General features: G+C 31.9%; 1 long non-coding RNA gene across 1 annotated transcript; it reads right to left on the bottom strand.

Moving 5' to 3' along the window:
- Nucleotides 1–3,048: 3,048 nt before the first annotated feature.
- Nucleotides 3,049–11,118, bottom strand: LOC122146248. Its single transcript, XR_006160910.1, has 3 exons — nt 10,758–11,118; nt 4,075–4,111; nt 3,049–3,947 (listed from the first exon to the last, which is right to left on the bottom strand). It is a non-coding gene; the product is annotated as an uncharacterized LOC122146248 (long non-coding RNA).
- Nucleotides 11,119–20,754: the final 9,636 nt, after the last annotated feature.

Raw genomic sequence — 20,754 nt, forward strand, 5'->3', positions numbered from 1 at the left:
TTTGCATTGGTGTGTGTTTAGCATTGGCAGTTACCTGTCTGTGAGTGACAGGAGGAGGACGGAGGAGTGTCTAGCATCCAGCACAGCCCACCTTACAATGGATGTGCTGATAAATGAAAGGTCTTGACTTCATGCCTTAAAGGATAGAAAACAGAAATCACTGTGCACTGAGATCATCTCTATACTGTTTAAGAACTGTATATTAAAAAATATTATATATATATTATTTTATTATTTTAACATTTCATTTATTTATTATTAAAAGCTAAAAATATATAGACTAAAAAGTCGCAATTACTTTTTTAATTTCATGAGATGTAGACTCAAAAAAGTCATAATTCTAATATCTATTCTATTTCAAATCTATCTTAAAAGAAGTATTGTAAGATAAAAAGTTGTGCGATAAAAGCAACAGTTTTATTTTTATTTAGCTTACCTTGAACTTAAAGATAAAATAAATTACAAAACAATACAGACAGTTTTTTAAAAACATAATAAATATGACAAAACAAAATTACTAATACTTTAAAATATAAATGTAAAAAAAAATATTAATGCATAAGTGAAAACTATACTATTATATTTATTATACTAAAAAACTCTAGTACTGAAATAAAATAAATCATAACTGAAATCACATCAAATATAAAAAAAATACTGTACCTCAAACTAAAAATAAAAATACAATACAAAATTAATAATAATAAAAAAAAAAATTTTAGACAAAAAAAAAACACACCACACAACAAAATAACTGAAACTAAAATGCAAAATATTTTATTTCAACATTTCTATTTTTAGTTTAACTTGACAAACTAAAATGACTAAAATACATGAATAAAAATAATACAGACGTAAAAAAACAAACAAATAATAATTACAAAACACAAAATTGTTAAATTGATAACTAAAATGAAAGTGAGAATGGGAAATAGAAAAACTAAATAAAATAAATAAACATAAAAATATAAATAAATAAAAACTAGTCCAAAACAAGTCCAGTTTTCTTCATACACATTTGGATCTATTGTATATTTTCAGCGTCCAGACGGTTGCGACGCACCCAGAAAAATGAACGGGCGTATCAAAGCACATTTTTGCATACAGTATCTTGACTGCACTCCTTTCAACCGGAAACCAGTTTATTTCCCGGATCCTGAACGTAGTGACCATGACTAATGCCAGATTTGAATAATACTAGTCCCTTATTCAACACTTCATGCCATTTTTATGCATAGATTGTACTAAGGAGAGTGTCAATTTACATTTTTCATGTGACATGCTGATCTAAAAGATTATTTAGAAATTAATTTCAGCTGTCACTCCTCGCTCTTTTGTCAGATGCCGCAATCGTGTGATTAGCTCCCATCGCTCGCATTCGAGCATCCAGCACACAATGTAAGCCTGACTTTGGGTAATTCAACGCGTCCATGTGGAACGTGATTGATAAAGCCGGCAGAGCATGATTGAAACAGACAGTGCTAATGCTAATGCTGTTTTAGTCTGTCATGTTAACAGCTACGACACTCACACGAGGCCAAAAGACAATGAAAACAACATTATTTTACAGCATCAGTAACAAGACGTGATGTAATGAGGACGTGTACGCACAAAAGCACATCTACAGTTACTGACTAAATATATACTGATGTATAAATGTCATATAATTTATATTAATATTTATTTTTTTATTATTATTATTTATATTGTTTAATTTTTATTTATAATAATTTATACTTATACAACATATTTTTTATTTACATTATTTAGATAATTATTAATTTTATATTATTTGTGTAATGTATTACTTTATACTAGTAATATTATTTACTTCAAATCTTAGTATAGAAATTCAGCAGTTTTAGGCTAATAAATGGTTTGTTTGTGAAAAGAAATAGATTAAAGTGGATGAAACAAAAGAACTGTTAATTATTAATATATTTACAGTTTATTCTATATCAAAAAGTATTGATAACCATACTAATTAATTTAAAAATTCAGTTTTTTTCTGAGCCTTTATTTATTTATTTATTTATTTATTTATTATAATAACAGGCTTTTTATACTAAACTTAACCCTGGGCTAACGTTTTCCGTTTAAACCCATGGTTAAGGGTACTTTTGGTTAACATTTCACACTTTATGGTTATGGATTTTGCACCGATAATAATAATAATATAAATAATATAAATACAAATAATAGTATAAATAATAAAAAAGGATAAAACATTAAAAAATAATAAAAAAAATATAAATAATTTAAAATAATACATAAGAATAATATAAATTATATAAAATAATAAAATTAATATAAAAAAAAAATAACAATAAAAATATAATAATAAAATAATAAACAAATAATATAATACAATAACTAATTATTTAAATAATAAATAATATAATTATATAAAATAAAAATAAGAATAAACAATATAAAATAATAAATAAGAATAAGAGTGAACATTATAAAAATAAAATAGCATTATCTAAAAAAAAAATTATAGTAACACAAGTAAAATATTAAATAAATAATAGTAATATAAATATAAAACAGATATTTGTAAAAATAAAAAAAAATAATTTACAAATAATATACAAGAAAAATATAAAATAAATAATCATATTAATAATATTAAACACAAATAATTGTATAAATAATAAAAAAGAAAAAAATAATGAAAAGTTATAAAGTAATACATAAACAAAATATAATATAATATTTAAAAATAATAAACAATATAATAATATAAAATAAAACACAAACAATAAACAATATAAAACAATAATAAATAGCAATAAAAATAATACATTATTAATATAAATGTATTATTATTTAAATCTAAATAACAAAAAAATATAATATAGATTATTTAAAACAATTACATAAATAAACATGCAAAAATGATAAATAATAAACAACATAAAATAAGAGTGAAAAAATAAATAACAGAAATAATATATAACAAAATACAATTCAAAATGTGATTTTAAGAAAAAAATTTGTTTACTTTTGTATTATAAATCTAGCTCTGTTAGTGTCACTACTTGTTGTCCTGAAGAAAAACCAGCTGCTTTATATGATGGGTGTCAAAACGCTATGAAAGCGAGGCATCTCTCCTCTCACTTTGTATGCAGAGAGTTAATAGATGCTGTTTGAGACGCAGGAACTCGGTTCAACTCGGAGACCTACTTTTGTGCCTCACCTCGCAACTCTTCAGCGCGTTTTGTTGTGTCACAGCTATTATCATGGTTAGAAAGTGGCGTCTATAACGATACCTGCCCGCATCCTTTTCATTCTCATCTCGTGAGAGATGTAATCCGAACGAGTCTGGCATTTTCAGATTACCACAGGGCTCCCATTTAACACGGAGATGACAAATCTGCTTATTTACCAAGGCGACTCGCTTCCAGGTGAGCTAGCAGTCGAAACCCAAAACCATCGCACCTTCGTCGGCTCGTGCTTCCGATGTAAGCTGGTTAGGAAAACCCAAGCGTCTCTCTTCCTCTCAGTACAGGATATCAGTAAGCGAGACAGACGGATGCCCTGAGATGGTTTAAACTTTATTTCTGCTTGTTGAAACTGATAGCAGGTTTGGAAAATGCCAGCCTGTGGGGTTGCGGAGAGGAGACGAACTCCCACAGTTGAGGAGAAAGAGAAAGAACGGAGAAAAGGAGAAGCTCCTGTCAGTCTGAGGAGATTATTCCTTACCCTGCTCTTCCAAAACACGCTAAAGCCGCTTTACAAGAGGCCCTGGCCCTTCCCATCGGGCCCTTCGCCGTTCTCCGGCTGAGACTGCAGCCCTGATTTTTCCCAGACAAGTTCATTAGGGGTTTTGTCATGGCCTTGATGGGTTTCTGGTATCGACGCTCTTGCAGATTAAGTTTCTCAGCCATATAAAGATGTGATTGTTCCCTGTCGAACTCGAGCTCGCGCTGCCAGGATGGGATCTGTTAACAACAAACGTGCAGGTTCTGGTCCAGGTGTAGTTCGAACACTGATGTTAAAATGTAAATTTAATAATAATACATGATTGAGCATAAAAAGTTAATTCGGTTAATTCGGTCATTTACTCACCCTCACGTGGCTCCAAATTCATATGCTGATCCATTTTCTGTGAAACAAAAAAGTTTGAAATAATATGAGAGTGAGTAAATAATGATAAATAATACACGAAAAATAAAAATCATATAGAATAATAAATTAATAAATAAAAAAAAAAATAAATAAACATACAAACAATATTATAAACAAAATAACACATGATATAACAAATAAATATCTAAATAATATAAATAATAATAATACGATAAACAATAGTATAAATATATAAAATTATAATATAAAAAAATAAAAATTACAAAACAATATAACAAAATAATAACAAATGATATAACATAATAAATAAATATCTGAATATATAAATATAATGAAAGATAATAAATAATAATATAAATAATAATATAATAAAAATATAAATTACATAGAATAATAAATAATTATAAAAAACAAATACAAATAATAATATAAACAAAAAATAGATAATAAATAATAATATAAATATTAAAAACAACAGTAAAATAAAAATGATAAATTATATAAACAATGATAGATAAAAAATTATAAATATATTAATTATATAAAATGTATAAATAATAAAATACATTAATATAAAATAATAATTATGAACTTCTCCTTTAAGATGAAATATGGTTTCTATTGGAAACTTTTTATTACTGCGTGATATGTGTGATATAATAACAATAAAACCTATTCAGCCTGCCTTTCAAATGGAAAATAACTGGATATAAGGTGTTTGTTCCCAGGCTTTGTGATCTGCAGAAATGTTCCGATTCTGATATGTATTCCATGCAGAAGTCCGTACGGAAATCCGCGACTCGCATTATTCTCCACAATTCCTCCCAGATTTGATTATGATAAAGTTCTATTAGCATGTAGCAGTAAATAGAGAATCCATTTCACGTTCTATTGAGAGTGGAGAATTGACAGCAAAAGTGAAAATGAAAACCTGAGCAAACATCAGGCGTTGAATTATTGAAGCACATAATCAGCCAATGGAAAGCACTGTGAAACTCCGGCTCACCTTAACAGGGATTCCTCTACTAATAAGTGTCAGGAAAGCAGCGAGTCTGAATCCTGGCTTAATGACTCTCAGCCAGACCAAATCTCATTGCTTTAAGCTCAGGATAATTACTCTGAGAAACTGGGAACAAAACGGGGTTATCCTGAACATGCTTAATGTGGATTTATGCTTTTCATTTGCGGCTGTAAATATGGCTTTAAAGCCACATGATCTGACTGCAGTATGTTTAATGGTGTTTGCATTACTATTATCCACTAAAGGAGCAAAAATGTTGATGAAATTGTCTTGCACTCATGGGCATATACATATATTTTGGCTTAAAAAAAATGTAAAAAAAAAAAAAAAATAAAGCCTTTGTAAATATTGATATATATGATAAATTGCGATTAAATCACATCCAAAATAAAAGTATTTGTTTACATAATATTTCTGTGTGTAATGTGTAAATGTATTATGTAAATATAAATACACAACTATGCATGGAAAAATTTTAAAGGGGTCATATGATGCGATTTCAAGTTTTCTTTTCTCTTTGGAGTATTACAAGCTGTTCGTGATAAAAAGGGATCTGTAAAGTTGCAAAGACTAAAGTCAAAAACCCAAACAGATATTATTTATAAAAGTTAAGATTCGTCCACGCCCCCCAAAACGCCTCGTTTAAACACGCCCCACATCTCTACGTCACTGTGTGGGAAGATTTGCATAACACCACCCAGATGTTCACACAAAGAAAGAAGGCGTAACTTTTATTCTCGCTGTAGTATTGTTGTTTGTTGTAGTAATGTTGTGTGTTTCGTTGTGAAGGCGAAACTACTTTGTTTGGTCTTCCAAAAGAAGACACGACTAGAAATCAGTAGTTAAGTTGTATTTACAACACTATTCCAGAACAGTTCAACCCAAATATTTAGTGTGCTGCGCATTTTATGGAGGACGGTTTCTTGATCCTAGGAAGGCTGTGCACAAAGGCTGTTTCTATAAAGTGGAAGTTCCAAATTTGCAAGGACAGTCTGGCGCTTCTGACTCACAGCCTGTAAGTACGTTTTCATATTTAAATAACTTGCCACTGATGATTCAAACGTGAGTTCTGACCAATGTAGAGTAGCGCTTGTTGTTTATCATTTCTCCGATCAGAAATGCAAACATGGTTTTATGTTTACGCAGCGCTATACGCAACACAATGCATAAAAAGCTAGTATAAGTCATTATAATCAGTAATTATGTCCCTACTGGATGCAAAAAAAACAAATTCCTCAATTGTAATTATTTTTATTGGTTTTGTCTCATTGCACCAGGACACGGCATCATAGTATGTTAAGGGGTGTAAGATTTCCATCACACGCTTGAGGTATTCAGCCAATCACAACGCACTGGATAGCTGGCCAATCAGAGCACACCTCGCTTTTCAGATCGATGAGCTTTGTAAAAACTGACACGTTTCAGAAGGCTGGGCATAGAGGAGAATAAATAATGTACAGTATGTGGAAAATAATGGTTTTTTTTTTAACCTTAAACTGCATAAACACATTGCATTACACCAAATACACCAAATAATGTTCTATTTAGCAAAGTCATATGACTGCTTTAAGAAAAATATGTTTTTTTTATATATTAAATATATTTCTATATAATATAAATTATATGAATGTAAATATATACATGTAAACACATGTAAACGTGTGTGTATTTATATAGTGTATACATACATTTAAAAGTACACACAGATATATTATGTAAACAAAAACTTTTATTTTGGATGCGATTAATTGTTTGACAGCACTGATATATATATATATATATACACACACATTATGAAGACTTCAAATGCAAAAATATATAGGTTTTTGCATATATATATATATATATATATATATATATATATATATATATATACTCATATGTAAATATATGTGTAAATATATATATATATCTATAATTTTTTTTAAAATATATATATATATAAAATATTATATTTGTTCATCATTAAAAAATAAAAAAAAAAAATAATTAAATAAATAAACAATAAAAAAAATAGCACATAATAGTAAAAAAACAACAAAATAAATACTTTAAATAAAATAATAATTAATTAATAATAATTAAATAGGCTACAAAAGAATGAAAACACAAAATAAACTATATAAAATAATAATTTATAACAAATAATATAACAATAAGAGGTCTGTCCTGAATGGCTCCCTCACCTCTCCATGATTCACACACATCTGTTTGTCTCTTTCTAAATGAGTTTCCCAGCTCACACACAGTAAAGCCCTTCACGAGAGCTGTTTGGATTGTGATAAAGGATGTTGTTTATCCTTTTATAAGGCGTCTCTCACCCGGACCTTGATCTACCTGTGCTCCTGGCGCTGAAGAGATCAAACTCTCTTTCAAAGCTTCAGGAAAACGAGGCGCTCTGATCTGCTCTGATACTTCCATGCCTGTCAAACCACTGCGCTTAAAACCACGCTTACTCTTCCCCTTCACTTCAATCCATCCATATTTTTAGTTTATAGCGCTTAAAGCACAGCACGTCATATATGCAGTGTCAAAAACACATTCTCAGGTCTGACACTCATGCAGAGATGATCAAATGCGCGTCTGCGGCGAACACTGACGAGATTCACACTGTTTGTGTGTATTTTTGTGTCAAGTTTGTTTAAAGCACAAAATGACTGATTGCTGCTAATGGCTGTGTGTCACCAAAACCGGGCCATGGCACAAGCCAAAGTCAAAAGGCAAAAACAAGACATTCAGAGCATTTCTGTACCACATTCATCAAATTGAACTCCCATTTTTTCAACCAAAATGCTTGTTAATTTAATATATGCAAACATTTAGTTTTGTTTATCATTACTGTGATACAGTAGATTCTTACTTTATAAAAATGTACTGCATTTACAGTAGGATTACAGAATTAAAATTAACCTGCTGACTGGAAGAGTGAAGTATTTATTTTATTATTTATTTTACTTTATTTCACTTATTTATTTTACTTTATTTTAGAAAAATATGCTGTATTTAAACAAAAAAAAAATACTGAAGTAAACTGTTGACTTTCATAAAGCTGTTGACTGGAACATGACTTACAATTTAAAGGTGAAGTGTGTATTTTAATTTTTTTTTTTTATTAATTAATTTTATCTGATTTTATTTTATAAAATGTGCTGTATTTAAAATGTTGACTTTCATGGAGCTGTTGACTGGAACATTATTTACAATTTAAAGGTAAAGTGTATATTTTATATTTTATTTTATTATTTTACATTACTTTTATTTTGTTTTATTTTACTTATTTAATTATATTTTGTTTTATTTTACTTCATTTTACTTTATGTAGTTAATAAAATGTGCTGTATGATTACAGAAGCGAAATATTGACTGGTACATGATTTACAAGTGTGTATTTTATTTAATTTTGTATTTAATGTTACTATTTTAATTTATTTTACATTCTTTTTATTTTGTTATTTTGTACATCATTTTACTTATTTATTTTTTTGTTTTATTTTACTTCATTTTACTTTATTTATTTAATTATTTAATAAAATGTGCTGTATTTAAAGTACGATTACAGAAGTGAAATTTTGACTGGTACATGATTTACAAGCATATATTTTATTTTATTTTGTATTTTATTTTATTGTACATTATTTTCATTTTGTTTTATTTTACTTAATTTTACTTATTTCTTTTTTGTTTTATTTTACTTCATTTTACTTTATTTATTTATTTATTTAATAAAAAGTGTTGTAATAAGTGAAATATTGACTGGAACATGATTTACAATTTAAACGTGAAGTGTGTATTTCACATTATTATTTTACTTTATTTCATTTATATTAATTTTGTTTTATTTTTTCTTTATTTTGTCTAATTATATTAATTTATTTTTCTTTTTATTTCAATACTGAAAATATTGCACACTTCACCATTAAAACAGTCTGACTGTTCCTTTAATGCTAATCAGAGGCATAATGACCATTGATTTTTGTACGACTTGATGCTAAAGTTTCCAGTGGCTGACCGCTCATCTTGTACTCATTGATTAAACTATTTCCAGCTGTGTGGAGAATTATCGATCATGACATTAGCGTGAGACCATTCACAGCAGAATGTTTACTAAGTCACTGGAGAACACGATTAAAGCACAACTTAGAAAGACGACACGGTCTTAAATGCTGATAATGAATCAGATCAGTATTTGCAATGAAAACGTCACAGCGCAAAAGACTGAGTTCTCAATCCATCAGTATTGATGTAAAACACAAAAGCAGGGTCACTAGTGTTCTTTAACTAGCTCTGGGTGGCAAGAATAGATGCATATTGAATGAAGGGAAAGTTGAAGAAAGTCTAATGTATTTTGATTATGCACTGCCAATGTAAAATTTCACTGCAAAATGATTATAATACTCAGTATTTTTGCCTTTTGAGTAAGAAAAACATTTTTTTTTTTTTTTTTTTTGCAGTGTAACATTATACCAGTTAATGAAACATTTTTATTTTATTTGTTTTTTTACCCTAAGCTTAAGTTCAGTCTTGTAAAACCTAAAAAGTTCTGTACAACTTTCACAACCAGACAGGATTACTTTAGATAAACTGCATCCAAAAAACTATATCAAACAAAAAATCAACATTTAATGAAAACAAGACTTAAACTCTTGCTTCCAAAGTAAATGTTTCTTGATTTAAGAATGTTTAGATATCTGTATCGGAAACCTTTATTTTATTTTTTTTTACAGTGTAACTTAATATCAGTTAATTTAATACATAGTTTTTACTGTAAATTTAAGTTCAGTCCTGTAAAACCTTTTAAAAACAGTTTTGCTACTGTATTTTTACAGTAAAATTGTTTTTTGTAAATTCAAGTTCATTCCCGTAAAATCTAAAATGTTGATACCATATTTTTAACAGTAAAATTCTGTGTAAATTTTTTATATTTTCCTTTTTTTGCCTTACATTTTACAGATTTATTTATTTATTTATTACAGTGTTTGGTTGCCAGAACTTTATTGTAAAAAGTTCAGTAGCATCATTTTGGGTTTTATATAGGATTAAACGTAAAAAAAGTACTTAATATAATTAGAGCCCTAATGTACTTTCACATCCGGTCAGGAATTTTTAAATGAATAGCATCCAAAAAAAAAGAACCAAAATGTAAATTTATGATTTTGCATTTGACACTTAAAAAAAAAAAAATAGATGTAACTTTTAAAATAAAAATGCAAGTCATTTTGAATCTCAACTAAATGTATTTTGATATAGGAATGTTTATAAAAATACTGAGCAAAATACTGATAAAATCATTCTTTTTGAAGTGAAACCTTATATGAGTTCAAGAATATATATATATATATATATATATATATATATATATATATATATATATATATATATATATTACTGTAAATTTAAATTCAGTCAAGTAAAACCTAAAATGTTGCTATTTTACTTTTTACAGTACAGTTCTGGCAACCACATCTGCTGTTATTTACTTATTTATTTATTTTATTTATTTATTCAGTGCTCTGATGTTGCTTTCATATTTTTACTGTAAAAAAAATGCATTTGACAATGCAAATTAAATGCAACTTTAAAAAATAAAATCTGTGCATATCAAAACTCTGCACTTGTTTCTCTCCGTCCCGCGTCTGCCCACCTGATCTCTGCCCTCCTCTGGACGGGGCATGCAGAGGTGCCAATTAGATCCATTTGTGGCAGCATTTGTTGGCGGTCCGTGAGGAGCCGTGCGGGACGATGACCGTCCGGTCAGTGGCCGAGGTGAAGGACGGCACCAAATGGAGCACAGCGGGGAGAGTTCTTCACCTGCACTGGTGTCAAACGCCCCCTTACTGCCAATAAAAGAAAGATGAGAGGCCAAAATCACCAACACTCCCTGATGAATAAATAATAAATTAGTGAGAGATCCAAAAACCTTCACCAGTGGATGCCAACCTAGTTTTCAAACTACCTCACAATAACAGACTCAGCTTCACGAGAGAGAATACAAACCTAAGATATCTGAGATATTTATTCTTCTTTTTTAATTAGTGACAGATCTTGAAGATGGAGATTTGAAAAAGAAAGAAAAATATGGATATTTGTTGTTTCTTCTGCTGCAACTTTCTTCTTTCTTTTTATTCTATCAGGATGAACATAAAGATTTAGTTCACCCAAAAATCTTGAACTTTCTGAACATTTACTTCTGCTCAGGACATTCAAGATGTAGATGAGTTTGTTTCTTTATTAGATTTGGAACATGCACTTAAATTAAAGAAAGGGGAAAAAGTTTGACTGGACACACAACAACAAAAGAAATGAAAAGTGTGCCTTTATAAAGTTAATAAATATATTTATTTTGCTATCCTAACTATTTATAAATATATGATTAGGTGCATTTCATTGTTTTAATTTATTGTTTTTTTCCCTACATTTTTTTTTTTTTGGGGGTGGGGGGGGGGGTGGGGGGGGGGGGGGGGGGGGGGGGGGGGGGGGGGGTCACGACTCACCAGTTGAACTACTTTTCTTGCCCTTCTCTTTACTGAATTCATTATTTTAAAGTTATGCTTTGATTAATAAATTCACACTCATGAGTTCTTCATATGGAAGATTCTCAGTTTAGATCTCGTCCAATCAGAGATTCAGAAACATAAAGCAAAATGAGAATTTTATACTAATTTATTCTTATACATCATTTATCAGTCTTTTATCATTGTAGAAATCTACTTTGATAATGGATTTTTATTTTTAAATCGATGCCTTGGAAGCTCATTTTGCTTATGATCCATTTGGGAATCCTGCGGTTTAACTTTGTCTGGTTTCAAGATAAAGTTTCTATGGGGATTATTGTAGCGGCCCTCGTGATTAAAACATACATACATATATATTTCAAATTCATTTATGATGGCTGCTCTCGAGATAAGCAGCGCTGCATGGGAAATATACATTGTTCAGTTCGATTCTTATGTGCATCTGTCAGAAAGCCGAGATACAATGATACCACTTCAAACAGGGCTTTGTGGAGGAACTAAAAAAATTTCCATCATTCCATATCTCTTCTCTCCCCCACACAAAAATATCATCACAACAACATTATCACACTCCAAAAATATAAAAATTTATATATAGAGACAAACAAAGAAAAAAACTATTTCCAACAGTCAGCAGCTGTAAGCCGCAGCATTATATCAGCGCTCTCTCTCTCTCTCTCTCTCTCGCTCTCTCTCTGGTGTATTAGCACACACATTGTTCTGCTGTACTCTTATCATTGTCAGTCTCTCTCTCTCTTTCTGTATCTCTGCCTGTTTTAAATAAGCTCACTCCTGCTCCAGATGCTCTGGGCATCACTTATTAATACAGAAACGCTCGGAGGCAGCGCTCTGTACTCATCAGTCCTGTCTCAAATATTCAACCAGCTCATCTGATAGTGGACTGACAGTTGTCTGTTTTATTGTCTCTCAAAAGATATATATATATATACTGTTATACTGTATGTGTGTGTGTGTTTAAGTCTAAGTGTTTAACAGCTTAAAATGCTTAAAGAATATTAACCAATAAATATATTAAATAATAATAAATAATAAATAAATAATCATTACACTACCACGATTAAAAATATAATACACAACATGAACATTTTAACAATAAAATGCAATTTTTTAAAAAAATGTATTATATTGTTTTGGGCTAACTCTCAGTGTTTAACAGCCTAAAATGCTTAATGAATATAATACAATATGTACATTTAATAATAAATAAATAAATAAATAATCATTACACTACCACAAAAAATACAATATGGAACATAAATATTGTAACAATAAAATATTTTTAATGCATTACATTGTCTCTAATAGTTTAATGTCTTAAGAAGCTTAATTTATATCAACCTATACATAATAATATAATTAGATATATATATATATATATATATATATATATATATATATATATATAATATATATATATATATATATATATATATATATATATAATTGTTATACTACCAAAATTTAAAATATAATATGCAACAGAAATATTTTTACCAATAAAATATATGGTTTTATTTTTTTTTTTTTTTTTTTTTTTCTTTATATTGTTTTGGGCTATCTCTAACTATTCAACACCTTAAAAGAGCAGGTCAAATGTTTTTTTTGAAGAATTTTTTTTTGCAGTTTGTAATGTAGCTATACTTCAGTGTAAATAGTCTGCAAAGTTGTTAATCAAAAAAGTGCATGATAAAGATATTGTCTCTCAAAAGAAAGAGTTGACTCTGAACCGCCTTAACGCGTCGTCATATTTTCGAATGTTCTGCTTGTTACCTATATACGTCACAAGGTAACACATTTGCATAATCCCCGCCTGGTCTCGAAATACGAAAACTCTGACCTGCCCACAAACACTTCCACTAGTTAGTGTGTTTACATCATTTCAAGAAGACACTGTGTTTTCAGCCTCACTGGGCATTCTAACACAGTTCCCACACGTGCACCTCAAATAAGTAAATAATAATAATAACGAATGCAAAAAAACTGCTGTCACATCATGTAAAGAACCACACACAAAGTTTAAACTTACCAGTGAGAAACGTCCTGATCAAGTCAAACTTGCGATGGAGTTTCCGGTTGAGCAACTGCATTGGTATCATCCTCAGGGCTTGAACTGATAAGGTAATATCGATGCCATTTTTGTAACCTTATAGTATATTTGTTTATAAGTAACACTCAGGAGCAAAAAAAAATAATTATGGTAATAGGCGTTTTGTTTCTGACACGCATTGTATACGGAAAGACCAATCACAACAGAACTGGCCAGCTGACCAATCAGAGCAGACCAGGCTTATGGAAGGGAGGGGTTTACAGACCTTAAGCTCTGAACTGTTTCGAACAAATTGTTTCGAAATCATTGAAAAATGATTCTAATATTAAATGTATATTCTGTGAAAATTACAATGTTTTCTGACCTCAGATGCTTTTAAAACCTGTTGAAGGGGCCTCCAACACAATATTAGGACACTTTAAAATACCACATGACCTGCTCTTTAAAACGCTTAAAGAATAATCAACCAATATATACATTAAAATGCTCAATGAATAACTACGAAAAGCTGAGTAATTTATGCAAAAAAATACTTTAAATATGTTACTTTACCTGAAAAAAAAAAAAAACTTTAAATACATTGGTTAATTGTTTCCATGCCGATAATTCCATGCTAAATATCTGCCGATAAATCGGTCGACCTCTAATATTTATTACGTTTTTAGCTTTAATATCAGCTTTACAGATAAATTAATAAATAAAAGCCCACAGAATAGCACCCAAAAATGACATTGCGTTTGATGAGAAACAGAAAAACAATTATTATCATACATAAGTATTAAAAATTGTAGTAACACATGCTATTATTAATATTTTGGCGTGATGGAGTTGTACAGCTTCAGCTTTACATACAATATTTTCTCAGAGCCTATAAGCCTTTGCTAAGCAAATAATTGTTTCATGTTCATTCAGTCTCATCATTATTCTTTCATAAGAATTATTTCTGCTTTTGTACTCATCTCTCTTATTCAATACGCAAACAAAAGCGATTCCATAGCATATGTCGTCTGAGATTCATTTATGAATGAAAACTTGATAATGACCTCTTAATTTTTTTAAGCCTGTAGCAATTAATATCCTGCCAGTCATTAAACATCTTGCCCGTGTTAATTTTTAAAGCCACATTCATGGCCACTTATTGTTAAACACAGTTGACAGAAGGAAGGACCGCTTGGCTCCTAAATCAAGAGCTCGTAGAAGCGCCATGATTTACACAATTCATTAACGCTAGTGATATTATATTAAATGGTTACTTACTCTAAAATAGCCCCGGGGGAGTGAGGCTTGTTGGGTGGCGAATAGATTAAAGTTTACATTGAAAGGAGAGATTGAATTGAGAGTAATCAATAGCATAATGGGGCAGCAGGAGCGAGCGCTTGCCTGCGCTCAAATGAAATTACCATATTTTTAATCTTAATTTTCCACTCTGTTTATCTGACAGTGTGGATGTGCAATCCAAAGAGATAATGAGAGAGTGGGATATTGACACGCCGCCTCTCAAGAGTGCTTGTTTCAGTGATTAAATGCTGTGATCTGTGATTACTTTGTGTCGGGTGTCAGGGCAGGCGGCCAGGGGCTCGGGGAGTGTCGCGGTGAGCAGACGGCCCGCGGCAGATGTAGCGGTGCGGGCTGCGCGAGGAGCGAATGCACTTACCAGCGTTTTAGAGCTGACATGCTGCACAATAGGGAATACTGAAGTAATCCACATCCCAGTCAGCATGTATCCTACCTCTCCACTTCACAAAAGTTTGCACAAAAAGTATTATTATACAAGTTCTTTCCCATTCTCCACGTTCCTCATACTATGGGCATTCGGGTGCTTATCTGTTCCGAAGGGCGATGGAAATATATACTTTAATATAATAATAAAAAAAACATTTAAACAGAAATATTTTAATAAAATATTTTCTTTAAATGTATTACACTGTTTAACAGCTTAAAATACTGAATAGCTATAAAAAGCTGAGTAATTAATGCAAAAAAAAAAAAAGCATTACATATGTTACTTTACCTGTAAACTGTTGTTTTCTGTCGATGTTGTTTGTGCTGTTCTTCAGAGACTCAACAAGTGGCGACATTTCTCAATGTCTATAAAAATATATCACTGATTATTGGTTAAAACAACTAAACAATACAATTAAAAACAATTGGCAACAAACATTTTAACAATAACATATATTCTTTAAATGCATTATACTGGTTAGCAGCTTAAAATGCCTAATGCATAGCTATAAAAGAGTAATTTATGCAAAAATACTTGACATATTACATTACCTATTGTAACCTCCAGCAGTGTGATGTTGTTTGTGCTGTTCTTCAGACACTCGCCTGGTGGTGGCATTTTTCAGAAAAGTGTCCATAAAAATATCGGTAACCGATTATCGGTAATTTTTTTGTCTTAAAATGAAATGAAATTTAAAAAAAAATAAAATCCACTTTAATAATAATCGCCACTACTTAAAAATTCGACAAAAAAAAAAAATAAAAAAATAAAAAAAAAAAAAAAAGTACCCAAAAATGACAAATGCATTCAACATGTTCACAGGAAAACATTATAAAATCATTACAATACATAACACTTAGCTGCGTTTTAGAGCCGACATGCTGCACAATAGAGAATACTGAAGTAATCTACATCCCAGTCAGCATGTATCCTACCTCTCCGCTTCACAAATGTTTGCACAAAAAGTATTATTATACAAATACTTTCCCCTTCTCCACGTTCCTAACATTAGGGATGCTTTTCTGATGCGAAGGCCAATACCAATGCCGATGCACAAGAACGAGAAACCTGCCGGATTCACAATGAAGTTAATCGGGAGTAAAAATAAAAATATACAAGTCAGCACAATGAATAAACATGACGAATAAATTCCCAGAGAGCTCGGCTGCATGTTAAGAGACATATGATAGAGGCTTAATCAAGCGTAATATTCATGATAAACTGAAATTTGTTTTGTGCCTCACAATGAGCAGGATTTGAAATGCAATCATACAAGTCGGTTTGGATTTACGGAGCGGCCCATTCACTTTGGCATTGTGTGAGATTTGTGCGTATGCGGCGAGACAATTACTTTTGGGGCTCTTTTTTGTGCATTAACTTCTCTCAAATAAATCGCTTGATGGTGCAAATTTCGGTGAACAAGTATAGATGTTTTGTTCGTCTGACAGCAGTCGTGTGAGCAAATCCCATGAGATTGACTGACGCCTGGCACTTTCCCTCATCCATAAAATGAAAGGTAACAGCGTATCTGACTTCTCCTGAAGCCTTTTACAGGCCCATTCTCTAAACCATTTGTCAAATCAAATAAATAACACAAGTTTAAAACCTCCCAGCACAGAAGTTTCCAGTTACCCATCCAATTTGTCATGTTTTTGTGCTTCAATCATCGCCAAGAGTCTACAAACGTCTCGCTTTGTTACACAACAAAGTTTTCTGATTGGTTTCTCATTGGTTTGATGTATACGTGCATGTTTTGGGTTCCATACAAGCTAAACTCTATTGACAATGTTTGTGCCATGATGTTGATGAAAAGGGACAATAAGTTTGACTTGTCTTTCAGCAACAATGGCGGTCACAGTAAAGCGCATCCAATGGAAGCATATGGCGAAATGAAGAAAATGTTCTTCTCATCTCACATCAGTACTGAAGTTGGATTTGAATGGAAAGTCACAAAGTCACTCAGAGGAAAATCTGAATATAAGTTGCTCTTTCACAGCTCAGGAGACTTAATGGAGTTCTCAGAGTCCTCAGAGTCTTTAAAATAACTCTCAGATGTTTCTCCTGAATTTCATTAGAACAGAAATGAAAATAAGACACAAATTATCTTTACAACACCATTTAGCCATACACTTAATAAATTAAATTAATTCATACAATTATTATTTTTTATATATTATTAATAAATAAAAACATAAAAAATATTAATAACTAACTAAAACAAAATGAGAGACAGGTCTAAATAATTTTCTGTGGCAATCGTTATAATGCCACAAATGCTAACAGAGCTGGATATATTTTAAATAAATAAAAAAATTTAAAAAACATGAATACAACCATCCAATAAATGAAGGAATAAATGGATGAATGAAAAAATATTTTCTGTGGTAATAATGCTGCAAATGTTGTTGATAGAGCTGGATTTATTTTAAATAAATTAATAAAATATGTAAATATGTTGATAGAGCTGGAATTAAATTAATAAATAGTTAAGATAAGATTAAATTATTTTCTTTGGTAATCAGCATGACACAAATGTTGTTTATTTTAAATAAATAAATACGTTAATAAATACATAACTTGATATTGTTGATAGAGCTGGAAGAATATTATTATTATTATTATTATTATTATTATTATTATTATTATTTTTATTTATTTATTTATTTATTTATTTTAAATCAAATTCAACAAATGATCATCAATAAGCTCATATTCGTTACCAAAGAGCTGATCTTCACCATCAAAGTGTTTACAGCAGTACATTTTCTCAGTCTTTGAAATCGTCATCATCAGTATGCATACAGTTCGGCACACTGAGGATAACGAATCCGCCGGCGGGAGAGCTGGAGCAGGAAGAGTGTCGGCCAAACTTTCCGTTCCGAGCTGCTAGCCGTAAGCTGGAGGAAAAATAGGAAAGCGGTGGCATGTTTTCAGTCTAAATCCTCTGCATGCTAGATCACCTCAGCCTAAATGGCCTTTGATTCGCTAGCCGTGAGTGCAAAGCTGGAAATGAAAGGCTGGGACAATGGGGCGAGGCTCAACTCGTCAGTAAATAAGGTTACCTAGTTCTTACAGCAGAGGTGAAGGCCGCTCGTCAGTGATGTCATCGCATTGTACGCGAGCGACAGGCATAACGAGAGCGGCTCGTTACGAATCTGAACCTTAATGCAGGCTTTGCTCAAAAGCAGGGGAAAGTGAAACTGCCAGAGTCTCTCTTGCTCTCCGCCGAATTTACTTCAAAGCTTCGCCTTGGGCTGCATGTAACTGCGTCATGGCTGGGACAAGCCCAGATAGTCGGGGACTTGTTTGGGCCCTTTTCCCCATGGGTTTGGGTCTGTGTGTGTTAAGGGGGTGACTTTCTCATCATTTTTCCTAATGCAGGGACCCACAGAGTCGATGGCAGGCCCACAATGCGGCCGTTGTATGGTTCCTGTCAGTAAGGCTTCCTGTTCATTAGGCATCTTTTCACCTCGCCACAATGAGCCAACTCAGCTGCAATACTGCGTTGACGCCCAGCCCCTCAATGCCTCGTCAAAGCCTCTAAATGGTGTTTATGCACGCCATTGTTGTTCTTTGTGTGGCTGGTATTAATGCGCGGCGATTCGTCTGCTTTTGTGGCAGCGAGCGCTACATTATACGAGCATGTGCTGCTTCAGATTCAGAGCCCTGGCTTTTCAGGACCCCAAACTGGCCACAAACAATGTGCACAAAGCTGCAGAAATGGACCTGTCTGCTGTAAATTAACTGTTTTCAGTTGGAAGTTTTTGCCTTTATGATGCGACATAATTAAAAGCACCATGAAATCAAAACTGGACTTTTGTGGCTTTTAGAGTCATGTGGGCTTAAGCTCATTTATATGCTCGTGTACTTGCAAGATTAAATTTTAACACACATAAAGTAAAATAGAAAGTAAAATAAAGCAAAAAAAACTAAAAAAAGAGTAAAATAAAAATAATTTAAAAAAGTTAAAGTAAAAAAAAAATTATACAAAAATAAAATAAAACAATATAAAAATAAAATAAAACGAAATAACATAGACATAAATGAGTCAGAAGTTGGCATACAGTAAGAGTACAAAGCTATAAAATAAAGGGATCGTTCAGAAATAAACCTCTGACATCACTTACTTTTTCTGCAAACCCAACACACACACACACACACACACACACACACACACACACACACACACATATAGTGATATATATATATATATCACTCACCGGCCACTTTATTAGGTACACATATTCAATTGCTTCGTAACACAAATTTCTAATCAGCCAATCACATGGCAGCAACTCAATGCGTTTAGGCATCTAGATGTGGTGAAGATGACTTGCTGAAGTTCAAACCGAGCATCAGAATGGGGAAGAAAGGGGATTTAAGTGACTCTGAACGTGGAATGGTTGTTGGTGCCAGACGGCTGGTCTGCGTATTTCAAAAACTGCTGATCTACTGGGATTTTCACGCACAGCCATCTCTAGGGTTTACAGAGAATTGTCTGAAAAAGAGAAAATATCCAGTGAACGGCAGATGTGTGGATGAAAATGCCTTGTTGATGTCAGAGGTCAGAGGAGAATAGGCAGGCTGGTTAGAGATGATAGAAAGGTAACAGTAACGCAAATAAACACTCGTTACAACCAAGGTACGCAAAATATCATCTATGAACACACAACACATCGAACCCTGAAGCAGATGGGCTACAGCAGCAGAAGACCACACCGGGTGACGCTCCTGTCAGCTAAGAACAGGAAACGGAGGCTACAATTCACACAGGTTCGCCAAAATTGGACAACAGAAGATTGGAAAAACGTTGCCTGGTCTGATGAGTCTGGATTTCTGCTGCGACATTCAGATGGCAGGGTCAGAATTTGGTGTAAAGAACATGAAAGCATGCATCCATCCTGCCTTGTCTCGACGGTTCAGGCTGCTGGTGGTGGTGTAATGGTGCGGAGGATATTTTCTTGGCACACTTTGGGCCCCTTAGTACCAGTTGAGCATCGTTTAAATGCCACGGCCTACCTGAGTATTGTTGCTGACCATGTCCATCCCTCTATGACTACAGTGTACTCATCCTCTGATGGCTACTTCCAGCAGGATAATGCACCATGTCACAAAGCTCAAATCATCTCAGACTGGTTTCTTGAACATGACAATGAGTTCACTTTACTAAAATGGCCTCCACAGTCACCAGATCTCAGTCCAATAGAGCAGCTTTGGGATGTGGTGGAAAGGGAGCTTCGCATCATGGATGTGCAGCCGACAAATCTGCAGCAACTGCGTGATGCTATCATGTCAATATATATATATATATATATAATTTTTATTTTATTTTATT

This window comes from Cyprinus carpio, chromosome A9 (assembly GCF_018340385.1).
Source record: "Cyprinus carpio isolate SPL01 chromosome A9, ASM1834038v1, whole genome shotgun sequence".
Lineage (NCBI taxonomy): Eukaryota > Metazoa > Chordata > Actinopteri > Cypriniformes > Cyprinidae > Cyprinus > Cyprinus carpio.